Here is a 23,710-nt window from a genome sequence, read left to right as displayed (position 1 = left end):
AAGAACAGCTTACTACTCTGAGATTTTATTTCAAACACAATACTTGTTTCCAAGGCTTCTCGGAAAACATCCCCTCAAATTGACAAGAGCAAGTTTAAAAGAACTTAAACATAAATGGTTAATTTAATTAAGGCTACCATGCCCTCAATTCTTAGAAGAATATGCTCTTAAAAATATTCTTTAGATGGAATTGTTTTAAATTTTTATTCTAATTTTATTTTAAATGTACCTTCAAATCAATACTTTTTTTTAAAGTCTAATTTCACACCACTTTCAATCAAGCATTGAAGATCACCAATCATATATTTTCATGTTATTCATTTTTTATCAAAAATGTTCTTAAAAATGTAAACATCAAATGTTCTGCAGCAATTAATTACTTAATAGTATAGAAATGTATTTATTATGTAACTTATTGTACATTGCCCAATGCAGATTGACAGAAAAACCTGTTTCTGCAATAAAAGCTAAAATGAACTCCTCGTTTTCCAAAACAAGCTTTTTCTCAAACACTTATTATTAGTTCCAAAAGTTTTACTCACTCAGCTCACGATTCCAACACAGTCTGTTCTTCACAGCAAAATTATTTTTACTTATTTAACCAAAGCAATACAAATATTCTTCTAATAAATTAATACCTGGTTAGCTTATAGGAAAATTTAGTTCAGGCATAGGAGACATCCATGTTTTCTGAGGCCTGAAACTTATTACTTTTGGGGGATCTAGTTACAAAAAATACAAAACTGAAAATGGTTCCTGATCATATGGGACCCTAAAGCTTATGCTCCAATAGCTTCATGGTAAATGAGATTCAGTTTAGTAACTACAGAGCCCATAGTCTTTACATTATGGTTACATATAGTTACATATGATTAATTGATTAATGATTGAGTACCTACTATGTTCCCAAACCATAGAACAGCCAATATTATTCTAGGCACTGAGAGTGAAATTTTGAATGAAACACAAAATTTTCATCGTCATAGTTCTATAGGTGAGAGAAACAATAGATAAGACAAATTCAGAATACATAATAAGATAAGGGCCATAAAATTAAAACAGGGTAGGGTAAGGACATAGAGAATAGCTTAGGCGTAGCTACTTCTACTGAAATGGTCAGGGAAAATGTGCCAGAATCTGATACTTAAATTGAATCTTTTAATGAAAAGAAGCCAGTAGCCAGGCCAAGGCGGATTTATTTTATTTTATTTTATTTTATTTTATTTTATTTTATTTTATTTTATTTTATTTTATTTTATTTTATTTCAGTTTTATCCATAGGGTGAGGAGGTGATCAATAACTTTTTGTTGAAATGTTAAATGAATGCATCTGGGAGAAAGCATTTTGAGTAAAGTAGAAAATGCAAAGACCCTGAGATGAGCGTACAATTTGCAGTGTGGAGGGATGGAAACAAGGCCTGTGAGCAGAGACAGGTAAGTTATGGAGAGAATGGTAGGAGATGAGGTTAGAGAGAGAGGCAGAGCTGATCACTTAAATCAGTGCTTCTCTGGCCAGGTTGCATACTAAATCATCTGAGGAATTTTAGAAAGCACAACACCTGGCTTTCATCAGAGACCAATTATATTAGTGGAGAGAGGGGGAAGTGGCGTTCAAACACAAGCATTTGTTTTTCAGCCCTCCAGTGAGTCTGATATGCATCCAGTGTTAGCCAATGATCCACAGACTTCAAGGTATTCAGTAAGAATTGGGGTTTTAGTTTACTGCCAAGGAATGCCATGACAGGGTTATAATCAGAAGAAAACCAATAATGTCATGAAGATGTATATTGCCTTGAATTAAAATTCAGAATAAATACATTGCCCAAATTCTCCATTTCCCTTACCTGATTTGTGCATTTACACAAAAACAAAAGGAAAACAACAGAGACAGTCATACGCAAAGCATAGAAAGGTATAAAACATTATCTATTCTAAAGGTGATACCCATATAATATACTAATCAAGAATTCTGAATGTCTCTCATTTATCATGTAAGAAAAAAAAATTTACTTCTTCATCTAGGCTATTTTACATTATAAAGGCTTGGGAATATTAAACTGTCAAAACCAACTTCTTTTCCTTACACATAACAATTCCCTAGGACCTTCTGACAAAACAAGTAATAGAAAGCTTGAATCAGTTTTATCTCAATAATCTGAATTCTTCTGGGAGCTCTATGATTTCTGGAAAGCAAGGGAGGAAGAATACCTCAGTTGTTCCAAGACGGATTTCCATCCTTCCTCTTCACCAAGACCTTCTTCCAATTCTTGATACTCACCTACATTTTTTTCATAGTACTTATACCTTCTAGAATACTCTATTGGTTTCTTATTCATTTATTTTATTTATTGCCTACTGTCCCCACTGGCATGTAAACACCATAATTTTGTCCATTCTGTTAACTGATTTATCCTAGGACTCAGAGAAGTGCCTAGCACATAGTAGGCACCCAACAGGAAGGAATGAAAGTAATGCAGTCATCATTCCCATTTTCAAAATGAAGAAGCTGAGGCTTAAAATGGCAAATGAACTGTACAAGGTCACATCTTTAGGAAATGACAGATTAGGATTCAGATGCAGATCTTTCTCACACTAAGATCCATGTTTTAACCACCATACGCTAAATATTTTTCAACGCATTTAAAGCTAAGACTAGAATTTTGTGCAGTGGTCAAACTATAGACAACCTCTAGTGCCAAAGTAAGGAGTTATGACTTTGAGCTGCCATTAGTAGGAAGTTATTGAAGGACACTGAGCAGGCAAGTAACAGCATCAAAGTAGTGTTTCAGGAAGATTTATCTGCCATCAGTGTGTGGAATAGATTGGAAGGAGAAGAACACCAAGGCAGCAAGATAGTTCAAAGAAAAAAGCACAAGCCAAAGATAATTTCAGGAACTAGTCAAAGTAAAGTCTATAAATCACTGGCAACATCAAATTAGTCTTCAGCTTTGAAATGCAGACCTATTATAAATGTTCATTCAACAAATATTTATTGAGGGCACACAATGTTCATAACAGCCATCAACAGACTCTTCCAGACATTTTATGTCAAGTGATAAGATCATCTATATATAGCCATGCTCATTTCATTCCACTTGGTAGGCATGAGAATAGCACAGACAACTTACAGATCTTCAAAGAACCACTATAAAGTAAAAGTGGAAAAGGGTATCCAAACTAGATCAAAGTTTATTTATTCACCAAATGTTGGTTCTATACCTGCTCTATGAAAGACACCCTGGCAGATGGTTTCCTGAGTCACAGATGGATCTTAATCCTAAATACAAAGTGCCCTTAGTTTGAACAACAAAAATGCACACAAATAGCCTGAAAATAAAGATATTATCATGGAAGAAGATTGGGAGATTGGGAGGAAAAATGGGTTACCTTCAGTTTAGGATTGCAGAAATCTTAGGTTAATTTCTAGTAACTGAACTACAAAATATATTCCATCAGAACACATAAAAAATAGTGTATTCATGGATTTGGGGTAATTTTTGGTAAACATCAGTAACTTTTAACGATATTAGGTATAGTGATAATGATACATTTCAGGAAGAAATATTATAAAACTCATGAGGGCAAAAGCAAGGTTGCAAACTGTACAGGCCCTTTCACAGTAACCATAATTTCTGAACAGGGCACTAGGTTGGAATCCTCAAGGTTCTCAATAGATTTAGTTTGGCTTCTAGTACTGGTCTACCTTTGATAACTGATTCATCTTGAATCTCCTTTAACAACAACCTTTCCTTTAACAACAACCACCACCAAAACAAAAAAGGCTATGGACCACTAACCGTTCCTTTATTCATAAGAGTTGTATATTTTATTTTATTGGTTGATAAGATATATTTATATAAGATTTTATTTGAAAAACGTATTCTACGTTATTGAAAATTCTGAGAAATTTAAAAATACACTAGGTGATTTATAAGATTGTTACAAGCCGTAAAACTCTAATAACTATCTTTATATCATTCTTTTCATTTGCTCTGTCATACAGATACCAATTCCAAAATGTTATGTGAGTTCTATCAATAAGGCCATTTCACAGATCACCCTGAGTGATCCATACTACTAAGCTTTACCCTGGGTACTTACTATAAAGAGCTACATGCACATACTGTGACATAGCTTCCAGTTCATTTGTAGCTCCTTTGGTCATGAGAAGTGAGAACTTCAAATTGTATATTATAAATGATCATTCCAGAAGTCTGCTTATATAAGTCAATAAAAGTTGTATATTCTCAATATTTCCTAACTTCTTTTCTAGTATAGGTGACTTTCTGAAATATATATTCATATCTTCAGAGAACTCTAAAATATTTTATTTTTACCCTGATATGGAAGTTAAAAAGACTGGAGGAGTGTACTTGTTGTAGCATCTTTAATCTTGATGAAGATTCCTTTATATCATCTTCAGTATTCTGACTGAACTACTTTGTGATTTGACACAAGCCATGTCTTCCCTCTTGTACTTTTACAGCTGTGGAACATTTTAGAAAATGGTTATTAGTTGTGTGTGTTTCCTAGGGCAGCCATAACAAATTACCACAAATTCCGTGGCTTAAAAGAACAGAAATTTATTCTCTCACAGTTCTGGAGCTTAGATGTCCAAAATCAGGTTATCAGCAAGGCGATGCTCCTTTCAAAGGCTCTAGGGAAGATTCCTTCCTAGCTTCTTCCAGCTCCTGGAACGTATTGCTTGACTTGTGGCAGCATAATTCTAGTCTCTGCCTCCACTTTCACATGGTCTTCTTTTCATTTTCATGGTCTTCTTTCTGTGCACCTCTCTCTGGTCACTCTTTTTCTTTTAAGGACACTAGTCATTACTTGAGGATCCAACCCAATCCAGTATGGTCTCTTAACTAACATCAGCAAAGATCCAATTTCCGAATAAGGTCACATTTAGAGATTCTAGGTAGGTATGAATTTTTTTCAGACACTACTCAACCCATAACACCAATTTGTTAGAAATATTCTACCAATTTGTATGAAACATGAAAAATAGCACATGTGATAATAATAATACACACGTTTTTGTTATTATAAAGTTAGGTGAAAAAAGCATTATTCTTTCAGCTATAGAAAACCAATATTTGAAAACTTCATGCTTTCTTTATATATTGATCACATTTATATACTATTTATGTTCTGTAAAGATTTCTAGTTAGAGTCTTGAAATGATTCTCTCCAGCGGTAATTTATTTTTGGAACAAAAGTTGAATTTTTGCTCTACAGATCCTTTTATCATGGTAGCATAAAGCAAGTAATCTCTCAGTATTCCTTGCCTCATTCACACATCTGATGGGCCAGGCACTCATAGGCACCAGAATCGTAGCAGTAAACTACATAGACTGATGTTATTGTTGTCAGCAGGGAGGGAGAAAATATAATAATGTAAATAAGAAAAATATATAATATTTTGGGTGGTAAAAAATGCAGTAGGATAAAACAAAACAGAAAAGAAAGAAAAGGACTTCAGGGACAAGGAACAATTTATATTTTCAAATAGTAAATGCCATAAGTGGCCACACTCTATCAGTTACATTTGAGGAAATATCCAAGAAAAATGAGGGAGAAAAGTAAGACATAAGGATACCTAGAGAAAGAACATTACAGACAGAAGAGTCAGTAAGTGCAAAAGCCATAAGGTGACATATTCCAACAAACTCCACAGCAAAAAAGCCAGGGTGAATGGAGTAGAATGAACTAGGGGAGATTAACAGGACTTGTGGTTGGTGGTGACTTCAGTTCAGGTGTTTAGAATTTGGTTAGGCCATTTGAGAACTTTCACTTTTACTTTGAATGACAGAGTTAATGAAGTAGTTTTGGCATAGGAATGGCATGATCTGATTTAGGTTTTAAAAGAATCACTTTAGCTGGTCTGCTGAGAATAGATTACAGGTGAGCAAGGATAAAAGCAGGGAAACCAGTGAACCGGTGAGAAGTATTTGAATTCTGAATACATTTGAAGGAAGAATAAATAGGATCTGCTAAAATGGAATGTGGGGAAAAGAAAAGTTATGGATGATTGAGATTTCTGGCTCAAGCAACTGGAGTGTTGGTTCTGATAAAAACTGAGAGAGAAGACTACAGGTAGAGAAGCTTTTGGTGGAGGATCAAAAGTTCAATTTTAGACTCAGTAAGTCTGAGATATGTCTTAGAATCCAACAGACTATATCACGTAAGCCTTGGTCATAAATGTCTAAAATGTAAATTTAGGTGAAAAGTGTGTGACGCATATATAAATTTGGAAGTTGTAAAATTATAAGACAGCCTATAAAGCAAATAGATCAGATTAGATGAGATCGCTAAAGGAGTAAGCACAGATAAAGAACAGATAAATTGAATCCTATCTCCTGGGTTACCTCAACATTCCCACGTAAGGTGTAGAGAAAGAGCTTGTAAAGGAGACTGAGAAGGAGCAGTCAGTGAGGTAAAAAATCAGGGGAGTCTGACAGCCTTTAAGACAAGAACAAAATATTACAAGGAAGTAGAAATCACTAGCTGTTTCAGATGTTATTCATTGTCAAGTAAGTTAAAGGCTGAGATTTGGCATTTGGATTTAACAAGACGGAGACTTCATAAAGTGGCTCTCATAAAAGCACATTTGGTGAAGTCATGGTAGGAAGAATCTGACTGGTGTGGTCTGTATTGAAGAGAGTTAATTCAAAGACATGGAGTACAGGGGCGCCTGGGTGGCACAGCGGTTAAGCATCTGCCTTCGGCTCAGGGCGTGATCCCGGAGTTACGGGATCGAGCCCCACGTCAGGCTCCTCCACTGTGAGCCTGCTTCTTCCTCTCCCACTCCCCCTGCTTGTGTTCCCTCTCTCGCTGGCTGTCTCTATCTCTGCTGAATAAATAAATAAAATCTTAAAAAAAAAAAAAAAGACACGGAGTACAAAAGAAAAAAGAAAAAAAAAAAAAACTCTGCCAAGATCATTCTCCCTTAACCTCTCCAAAGAGATATCTGAAGTCTTAATGATACAGCACACGGTGCTTGGAGTGTTACGTCTTGGCGTAAAGAAGACAATAAGTGGTAGCTCCAATGATGGTGAAGATGTGAATGCACACAATCCTTCCAATGAGCAAGGGTGCCAATTTCCTCAAGAACAGTCCTCACCTCCTGGAATGGAATCTTTTGATATCTAGTTCACAGCTCATATAATAAATAATAGGTAGAATTAGGCATGCTCGGAATAGGCACATTAATAATGAAATAAATTACAATTCACAGATTAAAGGAGAGAAGACTACAAAAGAACCATACTATCTGGCGGCGAATAATAAGGGCAGTTATAAATGAGGAACTAATAAAGAAAGATTTTTAATTTTTTCCCCTTTTAAAAGACAGAGAGAAATGCTTACATAAATTATGATGTATTAGAATAATATACAGCCAATAAAATTGTTTTAAGGAATATTTGATGATGCAGATAAATGTGGAAAATATAAATCGAGAGAATTAAAGCAGGGTACAGGAAATAAAATAAAGTAGAATCCCTATTAGAAATATAAAGAAATAAACCAAAACTCTAATTAAAATAGTCTATCTGTGGCTGGCTTGTACATGTTATTTATATCCTCTCTTATATTTTTCCACATTGAAAAAACACTTTTTAAATAAATATTATGCATTACTATAAATTGAAAGAAGGATTTATCTTCCAAAGAAAGAATCATACATTATATTTTAGTGATTTGTAATTAAACAATATTTGAAAAGTGGTTTTACTTAAAGAACAAGGTTTTGTTTTTAGAGCTATTAACTTCAGGTAAATATTGTGCACTGTCTTTCTCTGTCTTTTATGATCCTTAAAGAAATTTTTTTAGTATATCTATTTAATCTGTAAAAGAGAGAAGTGAAATTCTACCTGGGTCACACTTTTGGTTAAGTACAGAACCATAATGAAATCCAGATCTTAGACCCATAACATCAGTGTTCTTGCCATTATAATATTTTATGTCCAATATCCCCACTCATATTTACCAACCTAATGGAATCGGTATGACAGACCTATAAGAAAACACATCTGAATGTATTTCCAAAAAGTATAAAACAAAACAAAAAATAAAATAAAATAAAATAAAATAAAATAAAGGAAACTGCTTATAGTAATGCCAAATATAGTTTTTAGATGCATATTCTGTACATTTCCACAGCCTGATTTTATTTTATCAGATGTTTTTATATTTAAATATGGTAAGATTCAGTAATAACACAATATTTCCCATTTGTTATCATGAAAAAAATTATAGTTCTTAAGTATGGAAAAAGAATAAGTCTGCACCAAGCTTCTCATTTTACAGATCAAGAGTGATACGGGGAAGACACTGAGTAGCAAAGCCAAGGTTAGAACTGCAGTATTCTCATTCTCCACACTAGAGCAGTCTGCAAATTTGTCAAGTGTTTCATCAGATAATATAAAGTTAAATAATCAAAATAGTTTAGCTCTGGGAATGATTTAGCAGACAATCAATGGAATCAAATGAATACGCAGATATAAAGACCTAGGTAAATATAAAGATTTTCCACATGTTCATTTTAACATTACAACAAATCAGTAATGAGAGGGAAGATATACATGTCACAAGTAATTACTGAAAATAAGACATCCTCATTCCTACACAAAAATAAAATACATATGGATCAAATCATTCAATTAAAAAAAAAAAGTTTAAAAACAGAAAAACCAAAAGAACTGGGGATTACAAGGACCTCTCCATTCACTCCTGGACAGGTTTTTCCTTCAACTGAGGCTCAAAGTTTTACACTTTCCTTCCCGTCTCCAAGGAGTTTACTTGTACCACTAAATGCGTCATAGTATAGAGGCAAAATTTTACCACTACTTAGATTTTGTCATTGTTGACAGTGACTAATATACCACATTTTTAAGCCAACCATCCATTTATCTTTTTTATTTCAAAAATCTGTACATAAGGCCAGCATATTTATACTCAGTATTTAATGGTAACATTTAAATGTAAGTACAATAAAAGGTGAAACCTTTAAAAAATTGTGATTAATAGTATTCTAATTAGGGGCACCTGGGTGGCTCAGTCGGTTTTGTCCGACTTGATTTCAGCTCAGGTCATGATCTCAGGGTTGTGGAATGGAGCCCTGCATCCGTTGGGCTCCATGTTCTGCAGGAGTCTGCTCAAGATATTCTCTCTTTCCCTCTTCCTCTGTCCATCTGTCCTGCTCTCTCTCTCAAATAAATAAATAAATCTTTAAAAAAAGAAAGTACTCTCATTAAAATTATAAATATTGTGGTGAGATAAGTGGTCTATACACTGATGATGAGATGTGAAGATTATAAGTCTTTCCAGGAAGTCATTAGAGCCTTTTGCTTATTTTTTTAAACATTTTTTAAACTTAAATTCAATTAATTAACATAAAATGTATGATTGGTTTCAGAGGTACAGGCCTGTGATTCATCAGTCTTATATAATACCCAGTGCTCATTATAACACACACCCTCCCCAATGTCCATTACCAAGTCACCCCATCCCTACACCCCCATCCCCTCCAGCAAACCTCAGTTTGTTTCCTATGATTAAGAGTCTCTTATGGTTTGTCTCCCTTTCTGGTTTCATCTTGTTTTATTTTTTCATCTCTTCCCCTATGACCCTCTGTTTTGTTTCTTAGATTCCACATATCAGTGAGATCATATGATAATTGTCTTTCTCTGGTTGACTTATTTCACTTAGCAAAATAATATTATATAAATATATTTTATATATTATAATTTATAATAATATATATATACACACACACACACACACGCACACACCACATCTTCTTTATCCATTCATCTGTCGATGGACATCTGGACTCTTTCCATAGTTTAGCTATTATGGACATTGCTGCTATTAACAGTGGAGTGCAGGTGCCCCTTCAGATCACTGGCACAAAAACAGACAGAGAGATCGATGGAACAGAATAAAAAACCCAGAAATGGACCCTCAACTCTATGGTCAACTAATCTTTGACAAAGCAGAAAAGAATATCCCATGGAAAAAAAGCAGTCTCTCTTCAACAAATGGTGTTGGGAAAATTGGACAACCACATATAGAAGAATGAAACTGGACCATCTCCTTACACCATACACAAAAATAGACTCAAAATGGATGAAATACTTAAATGTAAGACAGGAATCCATCAAAACCCTAGAGGAGAACACAGGCAGCAACCTCTTCAACCTCAGCCACAACAACTTCGTGCTAGACACGTCTCCAAAGGCAAGGGAAACAAAGGCAAAAATGAACTATTAGGACTTCATCAAAAAAGTTTTTACATAGCAAACAGCTGACAAAACCAAAAGACAACCAACAGCATGGGAGAAGATATTTGCAAATGACATATCCAAAATCTATAAAGAACTTACCAACCCAACACCCAAAGAACAAATAATCCAGTCAAGAAAGGGGCAAAAGACATGAACAGACATTTTTCCAAAGAAGACATCCAAATGGCCAATAGACAACAAAAAAATGCTCAAAATCACTTGGCATCAGGGAAGTACAGATCAAAACCACAACACGATACCACCTCACACCAGTCAGGATGGCTAAAATCAACAGGTCAGGAAATGACAGATGTTGGTGATGCCGAGAAAGGTGAATCCTCCCACACTGCTGGTGGGAATGCAAGCTGGTGCAGCCACTCTGGAAAACAGTAGGGAGGTTCCTCAAAAAGTTGAAAATAGAACTAACCTATGACCCAGCAGTTGCACTACTGGGTATTTTACCAAAGAAACAAAGATACAAATATGAAGAGTCTTTGAAAAGTATGTATACCTTTAAAAAAGTAAATCCCATAACCAAGAATCTAGCTTAAGAATATAATCAGCAACATTTTCAATATTTTCAAGCTTCCTAAAAATGTTTTATAACATTATTCTGTGGTTAAAAAAAAATAGAAGTGATCTACAAAAATTAATAAAAAGTAGTTAATTATGAAAATTATAGTATATACATATAAAATATTATGCAGCCATTAAAATGTTTTGAATAAATATTTCATGTAGTACAAAATACTCATGCTCTATTGATCAAAAAAGTTAAAATATTAAATTTTATCTTATGATGCCAATTTCTGGGTGAAATTCCTGGTTATTTTTCTTATTTTTATTTGTATTTTAAATTTCTTCTACAATAAATACTTATTGTAGAAAAATAGTACTAGAGTGCTTGGGTGGCTCAGTCAGTTAAGCATCTGCCTTCAGCTCAGGTCGTGATCTCAGGGTCCTGGGACCTAGCCCCACATAGGGCTCTCAGCTCAGCAGGGAGCCTGCATCTCCCTCTCCCTCTGCCTGCAGCTCCCCCTGCTTGTACACACTCTCTCTCTCTCTCTGTCAAATGAATGAATGGAATCAAGAAAGAAGAGAAGAGAAGAGAAGAGAAGAGAAGAGAAGAGAAGAGAAGGAAAGAAGAAAGAAAGAAAGAAAGAAAGAAAGAAAGAAAGAAAGAAAGAAAGAAAGAAAGAAAGAGAGAGAGAGAGGGAGAGGGAGGGAGGGAGGGAGGAAGGAAGGAAGGAAAAGAAAAGAGAGAGAGAGGGAGGGAGAGAGGGAAGGAGAAAGGGAGGAGGGAGGAAGGGAAGAAGAAAGGGAGGAAGGAAGGAAAGAAGAAAGGGAGAGAAAGAGAGAAAGAAAGAAAGAAAGAAAAACAGTACTTTTTTTAAACATAGTTTTATGTTAGATTTTCTTTTGCCTTCAAATCAAAATGACTAAAGAAGATTTGGTTAGTAACATTTGGGTACTTTTCAAGTTATATAACAAAATTTACATCACATATATGATATGCAATGAATTTGAGAACGTAAACTCAAATATTTGTAATCAAATCATTCATATAAGAAATAGGGGCATGTTGGTGGCTCAGTTGGGTAAGTGTCTGCCTTCAGCTTGGGTCATGATCCCAGGGTCCTAGGATGGAGTTCTGAGGCAGGCTCACAACTCAGCTCAGAGGGAATCTGCATCTTTCTCTCTCTGCCTCTGCCCTTCTCCTGCAAGTCCTCTCTCTTTCTCATGCACACACATGTTCTCTCTCTCTCAAATAATTAACTAAAATCTTTAAAAATAGGAAAATGTATAGGTTTATACTGAGGAATATACATGAAAATATCATGCTTATTTCTAAAACCATGTCTTTTTTATCTTTAAGAAACAAATGTTTCTGGAACAGCTGGGTTTTTATTTTAGGTAAAAAGTAATCTTGACTCTTCTCACACCGTACTCAAAAATTAAGTCAAAGCTTATAGGCTAAAGCCATAAATCCTCTGGGAAAAATACACAGATTAAAAAAAAAGTTATCATGGCATTGGTATAGGCGAATATTTCTTAGGACACTAAAAGACCAATGAAAGAAATAAAAATGATACACTGGACTTCATCAAAATTAAAAATCTCTGTTGTTTGAAAGACACTATTTTTAAAAAATTTTTAAAAGCAAGCCACAAACAACTCAATTACAAAATAGGCAAAAGCATTTGACAGACACTTCATAAAAGACTGGAAAAAAAAAAAAAAACCAGCAACCATGAGAAGTTACTCAATACCACTAGTTACCAGGACATGCAAATTAAATCAAATGAGATATTATCACAAGTTTACTAAAATAGCTAAAATTTAAAGCACTGGCTATGAAGTGTTGGCCAGGATGTGGAGTAACCAGATCTCTCTTATGTTACTGATAAGAATAGCAAATAGTTTTAACAACCTGAAAAAATAAACTGGCATTATCTTACCAAATTAAAACACACTTAGCATATGACTCAGCACTACCTCTCCTTGATATTACCCAAGAGTTGTGAAAACATATGTCCACACAAAGATTCTTGTACAAATGCAGCAGCTTTATGCATAACAGCTGTGGAACAAACTCATGTCCGACATCAGGTGAAAGGGTAAACAAATTATAGTATGTACGATAAGTAATAGGAAACTTCTCAGCAATAACTACTGATACACTCAATAAGCATGGATTAAGCTCAAACCCTTATGCTGAGCAGATACAGCAGCCAGATACAGAGGAGTTCATACTGTACGTTTCCACTCATCAGATTTTCTAGAATAAGCAAAACTAACCAATAGTCACAAAACCAGATCAGTGGTTGTCTTTAACTAGAGTGGAGGAAATTGACTGCACAGGGGTATAAGGAAATATTTTGGGGTACATATCTGATTATGAGGTTGAACCCTGGGATTCATTTGTCAAAACTAATCAAACTGTACGCTTCAAGTTGAGCATTCTATTATACCTCAATAAAATTTATTTTAAAAAAATATTCTTTAACCAAATACTCTCCTCAATCATTCCCAAAGCTATATTTACATATAGCCTTACTTATTGACTAACCATGGCTCCTGTTCTACAGTTACATTATCTTATTCTCCATAATTTTCCTTTTTGATTGGATTTCTCATTTTTAAAGCTTTCCAGTATTACTTTCTTATATTCATTTTCCATCATCTCCATTTCCCCTATCTTCTTTTTACAGATAAATTAAATTTACCACATACTTACATCTTTTTTTCAAAAGTCCTTAATCTAACTTCTATAAACATTCCTCTGTGTCCTCTATGTATTGATTCATTCCACGTATCCCACATGATACACCTGTTCTATCTGGAGAAATGCCACATGTCAACATGCAGTGATCTTATATGTCCCTGCATCACAGGGACAGTATGTTCAGTGTAACACAAGACAAATTCTGAAGGAAAAAAGACAGTCCCCTGGCTATAAATGTGTCAATTTGGGTTGTCAATCATATTATATGTACCAATAAAGGATAAAAGAAATAGATTGGACTATGTATGTAAACAATAAAAACAAATAATACTTGCCATGATAATTATTTCAAATTTCTTAATCAACTTAAATGCACATTCTATAATCATAAGAACCCTTGGAAAGTATCAAACAAGTCATGCATTCATTCTTCATTCATTCAATAATTATTCATTGCCACTATGAGCCAGGCAATGGTTTAGGTGCTAAAGATAGAAGAGGATCAAACTGATAAAAATTCTACATAGCCAGTTGTCTCTGCTGCAGTAGAGCCCTTCAGCAATGATGGTTTCCAGTTGTTCAAGATGAAATATGTCCATTCGCATTTTGTTGGTGGACTATTTGGCAAATAGTTTTCGCCCATCACCCTCTACTCAATCAACTCAAGTCCTTAAGGAATTGAAAATTACATCCAGCCCTCAAAAGACAGATAATGTCTTACTGATTTTTTTTTCTTTTCATTTCATATATTCTCTTTCCTCCTGATAGTATAGCATTGATATGCTGACATTTCATTCATACAATTCTGAATTCCCTTCTCCCTTTCTTTTTTTTTTTTAATAATGATTTTTTATTATACTATGTTAGTCACCATACAGTACAACCCCGGTTTCCGATATAAGGCTCGATGATTCATTAGTTGTGTATAACACCCAGTGCACCATGCAATACGTGCTCTCCTTACTACCCATCACCGGCCTATCCCATTCCCCCACCCCCCTCCCCTCTGTGGCCCTCAGTTTGTTTCTCATAGTCCATAGTCTCTCATGTTTCATTCCCCCCTCTGATTACCCCCCCTTTCTTTATCCCTTTCTTCCCCTACTGATCATCCTAGTTCTTATGTTCCATAGATGAGAGAAATCATATGATAGTTGTCTTTCTCTGCTTGACTTATTTCACTTAGCATTATCTCCTCCAGTGCCGTCCATGTTGTAGCAAATGTTGAGAACTCGTTCTTTCTGATAGCTGGGTAATATTCCATTGTATATATGGACCACAACTTCTTAATCCAGTCATCTGTTGAAGGGCATCTCAGCTCCTTCCACGATTTAGCTATTGTGGACATTGCTGCTCTGAACATTAGTGTGCATATGGCCCTTCTCTTTACTACGTCTGTATCTTTGGGGTAAACACCCAGTAGTGCAATGGCTGGGTCATAGGGTAGCTCAATTTTTAACTTTTTAAGGGACCTCCACACTGTTTTCCAGAGTGGCTGTACCAACTTGCATTCCCACCAACAATGTAGGAGGGATCCCCTTTCTCCACATCCTCTCCAACAATTGTTGTTTCTTGCCTTGTCTATTTTTGCCATTCTAACTGGCGTAAGGTGGTATCTCAGTGTGGTCTTGATTTGAATTTCCTTGATGGCTAATGATTTTGAACATTTTTTCATGCCCTTCTCCCTTTCTAAACGTGAAAATAAGAATGGCTTCTTTATCTTCCTATCCCCAGCTCTGATGTAAATCAAGCATTCCAATGTTTATTGAAAGAATTGTCTCAGCTTATTTAATACTAAATTAGTAAAGATTTTGAGTAGTAAACTTTCTAAAACAACATCTGAATTTGGAAATGGAAATGTTCTTGTTCCAACTAATTTGCAAAATGAACAATTTAAATGACTTAATATTTCATTAACTTACCATGAAATTCAAGTCGTTTTAATTAATGAATAAAACGTTAATGTCTGAGACTTTATATAAAGATAAAAATGTGTTCATGCTATTGTGTTGCATATGTAACTAACAGCATTACACTCTCCCTCTAAACCACCAGCTGATGATCAACATCTTTCCTTTTCCAGAAACCTTCAGTGGTCCCCCATTTCCTAGAGAACAAAGTTAGATTTTTTTCTTTCTCCAGCACTCAAAGTCCTTTAAACTCTGTCTCTATTCCAACTTTCAACCTAAAATCTAGAAATCTCCTTTATGTCTGATTCTGCCTCAATCAACCAATTCACTGTTCTCTTATAGCCTCACTTTGAAAAAGGCAATAGCTTTCTTCTGGCATTTTATTTCCTCCTGTATTCACTCCCTCCCAATTTTCACATGTCCATGTAATTTATGTTTTTCAAGGGCTCTCCTAGTAGTTCATTTGGTATCCCTCTCACAAAAGCCACTACTTCCTATTGTGTAATGCAGTTATTTAAGTTTACATCGTGTACGTATATGTCCTTTCTCCACCAGGCTGTGATTCTTGAAGGCAAATGTTCTATTTGTTTAAATTCTGTATATTTCAGAACATCTAGCCCAGTACTTTCATTGAATAAATGGATGAAAGAATTGTACCAATTGGTCCTATTAAGCTTTGGGAAAAAAAAATAATGTTTCACTGCTGTTTACGACTTTTAACTATTCTTGCTAAGACTTCAGAGGCTTAGCCCCAAAGAGAACTGATGAGGAAAATTGCAACATAAATTAATATATTGTAGAGATTCAATATATGCAAAATTGCTAAAGTCTGAAATAAGGCAAGGTGAGCCTGCCAGAATACTTTTCTCTTAAGTATGTTAAATAAGATATTTTTTTACCCAAGGTCAGTGGCCACCTCCTTCTACATACTCCAGAAATATCCCTATTTGTGTAAATATTTCATAAATTAGCATATAAATGTTGTGACTCTTTTACGTAAAAGGAGTCTAGGCACACCTAATTCAGGGGCATAGAATATAATTCAAAGTCTGGGTTCAGAAGTCTGACAAACCAGGTTGAGAGTCCTTTCTTCCCTCTTACCAGTTTTTCAACCTTGGGGAATTTAATTGAACCATTTTAGGTCACAGTTTCGCATATGAAAATGAGGATAATAATAGTACGTATCCTCAATGCTACATTGAGAATTTACCAAAACAATATATGTAGAACACCTGACACAGTAAACCTAATAATTACTCATTATAACAATTCATTTTCATTCTTAACATTAACATGTCTATGTGGACTGGCAGAGGGATCAGTGTGACTTATGGATAAAGCATGAAAGGCCAAAGCAAATATCAAGGGCCATAATTTTATAAGGCCCATAGATTTTTGAACACTAGTTTTAAATTTGATTGAAAATTATCTGGGAAATATATGTTCTCCATTCAAACTGTGTCTATATGCCCTACTTTTTGTATGACTATAAATATTATTGCCTGAAAGTTCCAGCAGTCATCATAATTTATTAAGGGCAATTCCAATACCGACAATGCATTTTAATCAATCCCACTCACCTTCCCTGCCCCCAAAAGATGAAACCATATTTTTTTTAAAAAAATAAGGAAAATTTGGTGTTAGTTTTAACACTTTACTTCACCAGTCTTTAGTTTTCCCTCACACCTGCACGCAGGAATTCCTCTCTGAAGCACCAAAGATTAATCAAACAAAACCAACAAGCATTCACTGTTTACTATATGATTGTATGGCTCATTGTTAATGTTATGAGGAGATCATCTAGAGATAAATAAAAGGAAGGGCTGATGCAATAGTCCACTGTCAAGACTCCAAGAGAACAAGGCTACCTGTGTCCTTGGATTTATGAAGGGGAAAAAAACAAAAACAAAAAACAGTTATTCTCCCAGGCAGGATGAAGGGAAACATGGAAATATCAAATTGGGGTTGCTGGTCAGCAATTCCATTCATTTTCCTGATTTTCCCCAATTCAGAGCCGCAGTGAAAAGGTTTTAAGGGACACGAATGGTTAACGGTAACTTTGTAAAACCTTAAAATGCCAGATAAAGTGATACTGCTCTATAAATGATCTGAAATCAGAGGATCCCTAGGAAATATTTTCCTGACTGGAATTTATATATCCTACTAGCCAGGGAGATCTAGCAGGGTCCATAGTGCCTCTGAGTGAAGACAAAACAGTCATTTCAAATTTTCAGAATATGTATTCCATCCTGGTATCCAAATGAAAGCATGACTCGAACTCTAGTACAAACTGACATTTATTGATAACAGAGTCCTTTATTTAATAAAGGTGTTAATAACCAACACCTAATAACCAAATCCTATTCTATTGATTGTGAAAATTCTGGCACTCCCCGTTAATCTCACCATGGAAAAAAACTAATCTTATATATAAAATATATATACAGTGTGTGTGTGTGTGTGTGTGTGTGTGTGTGTGTGTGTGTCCGTGTGTGTAGTCTCTACTTCCAGTTGCTGGCAGAGAGCATCTCTAACCCTTGTAATTTCCTAAGTAATAAGACCACTAGGAGCATCTCTTGTTCTAATATTTGGTCTTTGACACAGAGCTCCTAAATCCCTTGCAATTTCCTGTATGATAGAAATGTCTTTTGTAAGGGAGGGCTGCTGGAGTGTAGGGAAGTGGGGGATGGGCTAAATGGATGATGGGTGTTAAGGAAGACACTTGTTGAGGTGAGTACGAGGTGTTATGTGTAAGCGATGAATCACTAAATTCTACTTCTGAAACCAATACTATGCTATATGTTAACTAACTTGAATTTAAACTTAAAAAGTAAATATTAAAAAAAAGAAGAAGTATCTTTTGTTCTAATGAGGCAACTCTTGGTGGGCTCCTAAATGACTCCTGGCTGGGGACTGGTCATCAGAAAGACCCAGCCATGATTACAGGCTTGGAACTTTCAGTCCTTTATCATATTTTTTATAATAAACTGATAAATGTAAGTAGCCATTTTTCTGATTTCTGTGAGACATTCTAGAAAATCACCAAACGTCAAGAGGGCATCATGGAAACCCCAATTTATAGCTTGTGGATCAGAAGTACAGGTAACAATCTGGGACTTGTAATTGGTATCTGAAGTGGGGGCAATCCTATGGGACTGAGCCCTTACCTTGTGAGATCTGATGTTAACACCAAGTAGATAGTATCAGGATTGGAGGACACTCAGCTGATATAGACAATTGCTTGGTGTGGAGAAAAGGCCCACACATCTGGTATTAGTGGTATTGTATGTGTGAGTAAAGGAAAACACAGGAGTATTTTTCCCATACACTTACTCTGCCTCAGTTTCTTCATATGTAAAAGAAGAATGCTTACGTCACAGACTTTTTGGCAAAAAATTAATGAATCAACATTTGCAAATAATTTAGAATAGTTAAGAGCCTATAATTATTATTATTGTGATCACTATTGGCTATGTACTTATCTTTGTTTACATACAAGCAACAATTCTTTCTTAGATATCCTCCCCTTTTTAAAGTAAATTTCATTTCATTCCCTAAGTATGTGCAAGACGCTAATGACTCAGGATCAGGTAAAGAAAGGTAGGTTCCTTCCCATCTTGAATATCATAAATTTATACCCTTTCTGTTCTCTGTAATAATAGGAACCCCTCTGGGGTTTCTTTTTTCTTTTAAAGATGTATTTACTTTAGACGGGGGGAGGAGCAGAGGGAGAGAGAGAATCTGGCACAGATTCCCTGCTTAGTGTAGAGCCTGGCACTGGGCTTGACCTCACTACCCCGAGATCATCACCTGAGCCTAAATCAAGAGTCCAGCACTTAACCAACTGAACCACCCAGGTGCCCTGCCTCTGGGGTTTCTAAGCAAAATCCTTGCTTCGTATCACTTCCATATCACTACTTCTCATCTCAGATCACACATTATTTACGGACTGACCAAAAGTTAGATAGTAAAAGAGTTTGTCATAGTTTCATTGGAAAAAAAAAATAGCTAGAAACATATAATCATTCATTTGAAGACCAGGATTTTTAAAATCATGACTCATATTCATTTAATTTTGCAGACGGCAACGAGACCCAGAAATATTAATTAACTGGCCCTCAGACATAGGCCCTTAGTGGGTCAGCAAAGAGTAGGATCCGCTTTGGCAGAGGGCTCATGTAAACCTACCACACAACCTCAAATTTGTCCAAAGTGTTTCTAGATGTGTTTCAAGACAGCAGCACTGGTCTTTTTAAATACCTCTTCTCTCAAATATCTAATTCTTTCATCTTGGGAGTACCACTAGTTAGTATTCCATACCAGTTAAGAGTTAGAAATATCCTTCAGTGCGTTTTAATTCTAGGTGGCCCCATAGTGGCATGAAAAAGTTAACATGCTCCCCTAACAAGTACTTACGGTATCAAAAAGCAATCCTTTAGTAAGGAGGAAAAGAAAAAGGATTTACATGTCTGTATTTAATATCGGAACAGGTCTATGTGCTTGCATAAAGTCCCTGAAAAAATCTTTTTTTTTTAAGATTTTATTTATTTATTCGACAGAGATAGAGACAGCCAGCAAGAGAGGGAACACAAGCAGGGGGAGTGGGAGAGGAAGAAGCAGGCTCATAGTGGAGGAGCCTGATGTGGGGCTCGATCCCACAACGCCAGGATCACGCCCTGAGCCGAAGGCAGACGCTTAACCGCTGTGCCACCCAGGCGCCCCTGAAATAATCTTTTTTTAAACAGCATCATTTAATAATTGATGTGTGAAAATGATAATGCTGACTCCGTAACAAAGATTCAATTATATTGCATATGCTTTATTCTTCAATAAAGAAGAGAAAAACTGCAATCCATTTTAGAAAAAAATTTCCACAGAAGTGTTGGTTTTTAAGTTTGATATTTGGAGTTTAATAATGTAGCCAACTTCCTACTGAACAATTCCATTCAGTTGCCTAACAGGTGTCTAAAATTCAACATGTCTAAAATAAACTCAATGTCCACCCTCAACTCATCTACTCCTCCATTTTTCCCCTCTCAGGAAATTGAACCAAATAATGCCCTCAAGAAACTCAAGATTCTTCCTTGACACTCCCATATCCTATATCTGCCAGAGCCAGTCATATACCCAGCTCCCATATCTCAAATACCTTTTCACTTTACCCACTTCCGTCACACCTCACCACCATTCCTCTGCCCTAAGTAGGCATCACTGTCTACACAGACTTCATGGGACACTACCACAGCTTCCTACACAGCCTCCCTAGAGAGACCAACTCTTCTCCAATCCATTCTCCACACGGAATCCATAGTGCTCTTTCCATAACACAAATGTGATCATGTCTGCTCTTTTAAATCCATTCAGTGGCTCTTATTCATTTAGTTATCCATGTAATATAATGTAATAGACACATCAAACCCACATGAGAAACAAATCTAAACACTACTAATGCCCCATAGTCAGTCAAAATGTTCATCCCCATCTCATGCACCTGTCTCTCCCAACACATGAAAATAAACATCCTAAATTCCATCATCATAATTAATCTTGCTTGCTTTATAGAGGCTTGTTGCATCTCTACATATTCTTAAAATGTATATTTTTAAATTTTAGTTTTAGCTTTTCAAACTATATCATTAGTTATCATCTTTGAGGGATATAACTATTATATTATCCAAATACATTCATATATTCATTTTAGCTAATATAACTATTCTGTTATATTGATATATCACAATTCATTCATCAACTTTCCCATTGATAGATCTATGGGTTATTTTCAGCTTTTATTTTTATGAACAGTAGTACTAGGAAATATTTGTCTACGTGGAAGAAATCCTGAGTGTATGACTATGAATGATGGGTTATATATGAATGTTAAGATTTCAGAAATAATGAATTGTTATATAAAGTTTTGTGGAGATGGGGTACCTGGGTGGCTCAGCCGGTCAAGTGACTGACTCTTGGTTTCAGCTCAGGTTGTGATCTCTGGGTCATTGATCCCCTGCTGGGGACGGACTCTCTCTTTCCCCTCTGCCCCTCCCCTACCCTGCAGTTTTATTGTTCACGTTAATAAATCCAAAGTTTATCTTGGTTTATGACACGAGTTAGGGACCCAATTTCATGTTTTCCACATGAATTACCATCTTATTTTCAGATCCATTTATTAAACAACCCTTCTCTCCCCCATTGATCTGTGGTGCTCTTGTCATATTTTGAATGTGCGAACACATGTGAGTCTACTTCTAGAGTCTCTGTGCTATTCCATTACGCAGTTTGGCTCCCCATTGTGACCCCTTGTACCAATAGTACAGTCTTAATCACTTTAATCTTATAAGACCTCTGCATTCTCCCATTCAGAAGTATCCTGTAATCTCTGTTATTTCATAAAAATTCTAGTACCTTCCTTTCCTTTGTCCATCACTGGGCTATGTTCTTTTCTTTCCCTTTCTCTTCTTTTCTGAGATATAGTTGACATAGAACATTATGTAAGCTTAAGGTGTACAAAGTGTTGATTCAATAGGCACTTAAATAATTGATGAATTGATAAATAAATGAATAAATGTGTCTCAAAAATTAATTCATAGTGTATGCTAATAGTGGGCACTTAAAATTGTTTAAAATTTAGTACTAAAAGGATCTGAGAAACCACCTACCCCAAACATTTTTTTTTAATAATGGGGACACATAAGTCCAGAAGAATCAACTTTTTTAAAGGAAAAAGCCTGTTTTTAGCATGTGCAGAGCATGAAATTTTTAGTCAAGTACAGTTTGCACAGCATTGTCTGCCTGTAAATAAAATACTATTTTAAATATATAGCACAAATCCTAAATAAAGATTCTAAAATAAGAAGTAACAATAGAAAATAAAATTAAAACCGTAAAGGCTATTTCCACTTATTCAAGACAAATATTAATGTACAACATTAAATAAGTCTTAAAAATAAGGAGAATATAGTTTAATTTTACAACTTAAGTATGAGGAAAAATTACTACTTTTGCCTTGCATCATTAAATTTCACATTTTGAGATTTAAGACTGAGCATTAAGGACTTAAATCAGCAAAGCTGCACTTTTTTGTACTCGCGGAATAAGCTGTCATAGTTTTGCTGAATCAGATGATGACATTTTTTTGTGACCAATCTAGATGTCTCTATTCAACAAATGACAAAGTGATCGTTCCAAACGGATGAGATCCATCAAAACACACTTCCACTTTCAGCCAACCAGTAGCTCAACTGATTTAACAAAGAAGCAGAGAAGGTGGATTTTTTCTGGGATTTTAACCAAAGATCAGCATATCAATCCCATGTTCATTTATCAAAAACTGATGGACTCATAAAGTTCTCCTCTTTGAATAATTCCAGTATAAAGGCATAAAATATGCATATAAACTACCTAAATGGGTCTAGGCTCAGTCACTTCCAAAGTACTTTCTCTCAATTTTTTGTGCTAGTCAAAAATTATAGTGAGAGAAACTCATTTTGAAAAAGAGGAAGATAGTCAGAATTTCTCCAATTGTGCAAGAGCATTACTGCAATCTAAAGCAGAAAAAAGAAAAAAAAAAGTTCAAAATACTCTTTTAACAAAAACTAATTTTTGGAAATGCTCTCCTGTGTTTCCTAAGCCTCATATAACCAAATAGTATCAATAAAATTCTGTGTATTCACGTATTTTGATTAACAAATAATCTCAAAAATATCTGTAACATTAAAAGCTGACTACATCCATTAAGCAAATGAAAACTCAAGTCAGTAATTTAGATTCACTTTTCTCAAAGGTACAAACATTCCGAATGGGACACAAAGCTTACTTTTTATCATATTTATAAAGAAAACTTTTGCTAAGCAGAGAATTAGTGTAAACTAAATTTCAAGATAAACAATGTTTTTAATTCAATGATAATAAAGCTAATTCCAAGCATCCTGTGTACATTAGAAGCAGTTCTATACTAGGAATATTATGGAAATATTTTAATAAATCTAGAAGTCAACAAAAAGCATAGAGAAAATTATTTGGAATAACTGCAGAAAATGAATCCCTATGGCTTGACCTAATATATCATTGTTTATAAGAATCATTATGTTTCTCATGTAGTCATTGAAACTGGTCCCTAAAGAAGGAAATACTGAGTTAAAGTGACTTTGTAATGTACTTGAAATTATGGGACAATGATCTGGTGCTCGCAGACTGAATCTGGCCATCAACAGGTGTTTTGTTTAAAAAGTTGTTTGTTCGTTTCTTGGTTTTGGAAGTCTGTACGGATGTCATGTGTCCTTACATTT

The 23,710-nt window shown here is 35.1% G+C and overlaps 1 protein-coding gene across 1 annotated transcript in view; it reads right to left on the bottom strand.

Annotated features, from left to right (window-relative positions):
• Window positions 1-23,710, bottom strand: part of GALNT13 (polypeptide N-acetylgalactosaminyltransferase 13) — a 467,481-nt gene that overhangs the window by 406,476 nt on the left and 37,295 nt on the right. The window lies entirely within an intron of this gene.

Source organism: Ursus arctos, unplaced genomic scaffold (assembly GCF_023065955.2).
Source record: "Ursus arctos isolate Adak ecotype North America unplaced genomic scaffold, UrsArc2.0 scaffold_1, whole genome shotgun sequence".
Lineage (NCBI taxonomy): Eukaryota > Metazoa > Chordata > Mammalia > Carnivora > Ursidae > Ursus > Ursus arctos.
Note: the sequence above shows the minus strand (reverse complement) of the source record. Positions and strands in the feature narration are given on the sequence as shown.